This window comes from Gossypium hirsutum, chromosome A05 (assembly GCF_007990345.1).
Source record: "Gossypium hirsutum isolate 1008001.06 chromosome A05, Gossypium_hirsutum_v2.1, whole genome shotgun sequence".
In the NCBI taxonomy this organism is placed as follows: Eukaryota; Viridiplantae; Streptophyta; class Magnoliopsida; order Malvales; family Malvaceae; genus Gossypium; species Gossypium hirsutum.
The window spans coordinates 54,084,881-54,091,081 of record NC_053428.1 but is presented as its reverse complement, the minus strand read 5'-3'; positions in this window follow the sequence as shown (position 1 = coordinate 54,091,081).

The window sequence follows — 6,201 nt, the reverse complement described above, 5'->3', positions numbered from 1 at the left end:
GAGAGTGTTTCATAGAGTTAGTAGTTGAGACTTTAGGACTAAATTGTGAAGTTAAGAAAATTAGTAGGGTCAATGTGGAATTTCCAATAATATGATTTTGAACTATAAGAGTCCTTATGTGGTAATTATACCAAGGTTGTCGCTTAGAAAATTTATAATTTTACAAATGTGAAAAGAAGGAACGAGTTCCCTTCCTCATTCTTACAATACTTTTTTTAAAATTCTATAGTTCTCTCTCAAAATATTTTTTAGCAAACTTTTGATTCTCCAAATAAGATTTCAGTACCAGTAAGTGGTTTCTATAATTAAACTGTGATTAAAATCACTAAACATGATTTTTTAGAAGATTTTCTATTTTTTATATTTTTGAGTGATTTTTTGTTGTTGGGGAAAAGGGTTCTAATTTGTACATTTAAAATTGTTTTTAGACGATCATTGATGATACTGATTTTGGAATGTAATGGGTTAAACAAAAATCATGTTAGGAAGAAGTTTCGATATTGATCAGGGATTTTGCCATAGTTAAGCATTTGGGGAGTTGAGGAGGAAGATGATGTTAGGTTTTAGGTTTTAAGTGAGTTTTGGATAGGTTAGGGTCCCTAGAATGTTTTTCCATTAAGAAAATCAATTTTGAACAGGTGGATTTTAAGTTACATGAATTTCTCTTTATAGAGCTCTAGGGAGTTAGGTTTTAGATAGGTGTATAGTGATCGTTAGACTATGTGCATTAAAAACAAGAAATATATTGAACAAATTAAGGTGTGGTGTACCGCAAGTATATAGATCAAATTGTAACATAATTTATCTTACAACGAAACATGGAAGTATTAAGAGGATCAAACCTAAAATATTGAAGGGAGAATGCGATTGTCAAGTGAATTACTACTTAAGCAAGTATTAATGTTATTAACTCATGAATCATTAATGTGCAACCAAATAGAAATCATGTGAACACTAATCATAACTTCCCAAACAAGTGCATTAACCTAATTTTCCTTCCTCTTGTCTTAGTTGATGTAAATGATTAAGGTAACGGTTTATTGACTCATTAATTTCTCATTAAGCTAATACACCTATCCTAATTAGATCATTTGTTACCCTTATTCAGGAATCTCCTCTCAGTTCCCTCCTAAAGTAGAAATTACCACCTAAGCTCTCCTTTTGGTCTCACCTAGGCACGTAGATTACCTCTCAGTCTCTCTACTCGATACAACTACATCAAAGTCTCCCTCGATAAACTCTCCTCTCAATCTCATTTATCTGATCTTCCATTAGAGGCGTCAATTATAGTGTTTTAAGCATTTTGATATAATTGAACAAACAACTAATCAAGCATAAAAATCAACATAAACTCACAATCAACCATCAAGAAAAATGATAATGATGATAGTGGAAACAGGATCGCAAGTTTGTCCAAGTTGCGGATTTGACTTGGGGCTTTATACGTGTAACACTCCACACTCGTACCCTACACTGGGATGGAATACGAAGCGTTACCTAATTCGGTCAAATTTAAAACTTTTTCAATCTAAATAGAAACTCTATAATAAAGGCCTACGAGGCTCCAAACGTTCATTTAAAACCATTTGGGAAATAATTCGAGTCTTTCCAAGAACTCAGAAAATTTTTACTAGACATAGGGACACATGCCCGTGTGGGAGGGGCAACACACCCGTGTGACCAATTCGACATGGTCATGCTATTGGCCCGTGTAGCTCACACGGCCTAAGAAATACAGGGACACGCCCGTGTCCTTACCCGTGTCGAATTAATTTTAAATTCACACCTACAGGGGTTTTCACACAGTCTGACACACGCCTGTGTCCCTGGCTCGTGTCATTCACATGGCCATGACACGCCCGTGTCCTTGTAACACCCCTAACCCGTATTCGTCGCCAGAACAAGGTTTCGGAGCATTACTCGAATTTACATATCATTTAGCAAAAATTTCCGTTAAAAACTTACCGATTCAATGCATCCTATAGATAAATATATTATCATTCAATCAATAGCTTGACGCTTGTCTTAGCATCAATCAACATTGTTAGTATACTTACGCATATTTTATATAAATTCAACATTGATATACTTATTTTCTCAACACGTCACACTTGAGTTTAATAATTGTCTCCACCTACATAATTTCCTTGTGTCAATAAATCAAAGATAATCATATATGTGCATGTCATGAAATATATCATTCTCTTACTGTTTAAAAATCATTTATTTCATTATATTAAAATTTCATGTACCATAATTTCCATATATTTCACGTATATTTATTCCGATAATAATTCATATCAAACTTAACATAAATCAAACTTAACATAAATCAAATTCTATATGCACATACGTTCCACACCATGTGTCCATATAACATGTACAAATCATTATATATATACTTCAAGCATATATGGTAATAATTCATTTAGTATTCATATTGTTTCATATTATACGAATGTACTAATATTTCACATTCAATCCAATATAACATACAATTTAACATATTTTCACGCTCAATTATGATTCACAAATTTACCTGACAAAATTGCAAAAAATACCTAGATTTAGGGGCATTTTGGTAATTTTTCATTTTCCCCGATTTTCATCCGATCTTGATCTAAATTGATAATTCCATTCAATTTATTAATTTATACAATAAGTCAATTCATTTCCTTCAAATTGGTCATTTTTGATATCCTTACAAAATTGCCCCTAAAATTTTACTTTTATTCAATTTAGTCTCTAAGCCTAAAACATACAAATTAACCATGCTAGCTGAATATTCATACATATTCTCCTACTCCTCCTCTCCATTCCTCATCCTTAATTTATATACTACAAGTAACATTATCAATACTTTCACTATTCACTTATATGTATATTCAAAACTGTCCATTTATGTCATAGTCACTAAATTATTTATATCTTGAGCTAAAGACCTCAAAATTAAGATCGGATAATTTTACCTAAAACTAGACTAACATATCTTATTACCATAAAATTTTCATAATTTTTGGCTTAGCCAATAAGTACAGTTTATTCTTTAAAGTCACCCTGCTGTCTGATAGTTCCGACCCCTCTTTACTAAAAATTAATTATCTCCTCGTACAGAATTCAAATGATGTTATTGTTTGTTTATATTGAAAATAGACTCATTTAGGATTCTAAAAATATAAATTTAAGCCCATAATTATTTTTTTTCCAATTTTGTATGATTTTCTAAATTCAGAATAGGGGAACCCGAAATCATTATGACCTTGTCTCACAAAATTTATCATATTTCATGATTTAAAATTCCATTGATTACACTGTTTCTTCTATAAGACACTAGACTCAATAAGATTTAATTTCATGTTTTATTCAACCTCTAATTCAACTTTCACAATTTTTCGTGATTTTTCAAAGTTAGCCTACCGCTGCTGTCCAAAACTGTTTTAGTGCAAGATATTATTTACCATGTTTATAACACCCTTATTCCCATTCTCTACAATATTTCCCATCACTTTCTCCTATTTCCCTTCACTAACTCATCAAGATCATAGAACCTTATATAATAAGACTCTATTATAACATTATTTCCATGTTTTCTCAATAATAACAAACTTAAAAATATATTGAAATATTGATGTACTTACCTTGTTCTATTGATTCCAATCTTTAATTTGATTCTCTCTCCTCCAGCTTCTATTCCTTGAATCCAATTTGATATTCTAACTCCCCATAGTCTCCTTAACATTTTTCTCCCTTGGTAGCTATGGAAATTCTTTTGATTTCTAGGTGAAAATAGTGAAATTTTGGTAGAAGGACTAAATTGTAAAGAATGAAAAGTTTCTTTCTTCTCTTCTCTTCTTCCTAACGTGAATGCATGGAAAATGGATGAGAATTTCCTCATCTTTCTTTATTTATATATACTAATAAAATAATAATAAAATAATAATAAAATATCATATAAAAAAATCAAATTAAAATATTAATAACTAATATTTAATTAATTAATTAATCTAAAATATCTCCAACATCATCATTACTTTCTAGATTTCTCTCTCTTTCAATTGACCATTTTGCCCTTCGTGATCTTTTAAAATTCCATTATTGAGTCATCACTTAATTTTGGTAAAATTGCAATTTAGTCCCTCATAATTCTTCACCTATTCAATTTGGTCCTAATTCATCAATTTTTCCTTGGTTTCTAGATCCTTTCACCCTTAAAATATTTGAACTATTAGCCCTTCAAATTTTTCATATTTATACTTTAATCCCTCAAATTTTGAGTATTTACTCTTGGGCTACAAAACTTTTCTCACTTCTACAATTTAGTCCTTTCTTGAATCAATATGTCATAATATACTTCCCAGTGACATAACTTTATTTTCCTTTTCTTGTCACTTTATTTTCTTATTTTACTATATTAAGAGTAGTATCTTACTGTATAAATTTTCGGGGTGTTACGTCCTAGCCCGTGTGTAAAAACCTGGACATTCTATTTCTGACGTCAGCAATTCTTAAGGGTCACACAGCTAAGGCACACGCTTGTGTGCTAGGCCGTGCCCTTCACATGGCTGAGACACACGGCCGTGTCTCTGCCTGTGTGTTTACTATCATGCATACTGACTTGCAATTTTTTCGTGCAGGGGATACACGACATGATCACACACCCATGTGGCGGGCCGTGTGTCACACACGGCCTAGATACACGCTCGTGAGCCTACCTGTGTGGACAAAATGAGGCTATTTACCAAGACTCTTTGCCACCCTTACATACATAACCTGCATAAAATCACTCTATGCCAATACAAGGATACATCACATAGCCTGTAACACCACAAACCCGGCCTAGAAGTCTAGACCGAATCCGGAATGCTACATTGACCATCAAAGTGATCGTGAGAAAATCTTACAAAACTAGTCATTCTTAATTCGATTCTTGAAATAATTAATATCGAGTATTAAAAAAACCAAAATAATAAAATGATTAAACCGTAAAATAGAATTATACCATAGTGTTAAAAACCTTATATTCAAAACTGAATAACCAATAAAAGTTTGTAACCACAAACTAATAACTTATTAGCCTCAAAACTGTCTGAGTCCTCCGCATACCGAGTCCAGCATTCAAAATCCCGAAATGTACCTGAAAGGGGAAACAAAAGAGGGGGTAAGCTATACGAGCTTAGTGTGAGATCAAACTAACTAGCTACGGAAACAGAAATAGATACAATAAACCTGAAATAGCTCAGTAGCAGAACACACTTACAGAGCGACTATAACAAAACAGACCATATGTAACTTTACAGTCATATGGCTCTGTTAGACACAGTATTAGAAATTCTCAGAAGTCACAAATTGGCCTAAGCCCCTTTTTCCAGAATCAGAATCGGTTGGGCCTTAGCCCATAACACAAGGTTTCTTTAGACATGAGTGCCTTTTAGTCAAATAGTACAATCAGACTTCTCAGTCAATCAGACAGTCAAATAATTCAGTCAAACAATCAAATAGGTATTGCAGTCACAGAATCACACAGACGCATATGAGTGCAAATGAATTATAAAATAATCCACCCATCCAACCAACACACCATCTCTGTCCAACTTGACACATCCTGTGGGGATTTAATCAACCCACCCATCCCTGCACTCCGAGTAGGACCTCGAAAAGCCCATCCAACCTTACACTCCACAGAACGTCATCCCGAGTTGCTCGGTAACGATGATCTTCAACATTGTCCTCGACCCTCAGGGAATTAGGATCGCCCACGACCCTCTGGATATTAGGGCTATCAGTAAGCTGTATGGTGCCATGTGGAAGACCGCGATACAAACATGCAGTATAACTGCCAGATCAGACGTGCTGTGCAACAAGGCTAGCATATAAGCTGTACTGTGCAATGCAGTGAACCGCGGTACATATGCGCAGTATAATTGCCAGATCAGATAATGGTACGTAGCGTAGCTAACGTACATGCGGTACAGTACAAGACGATAAACTTCTATATCGTTATCAGTAATGTCCACGACCCTCAGGGTATTGGGACCGTCCATGACCCTATGGGTATTATTAAAGGCTTTTAAAATGCAGACAAACTGTCAAAACGTAAATCTTCCTTCTCTTCAACATCCCACCCAAAAAGATTTATGCATATGTATGTATGTATGTAGTCAGATGTACACAATTTAGAATACAAATTCATATGGTCAATCA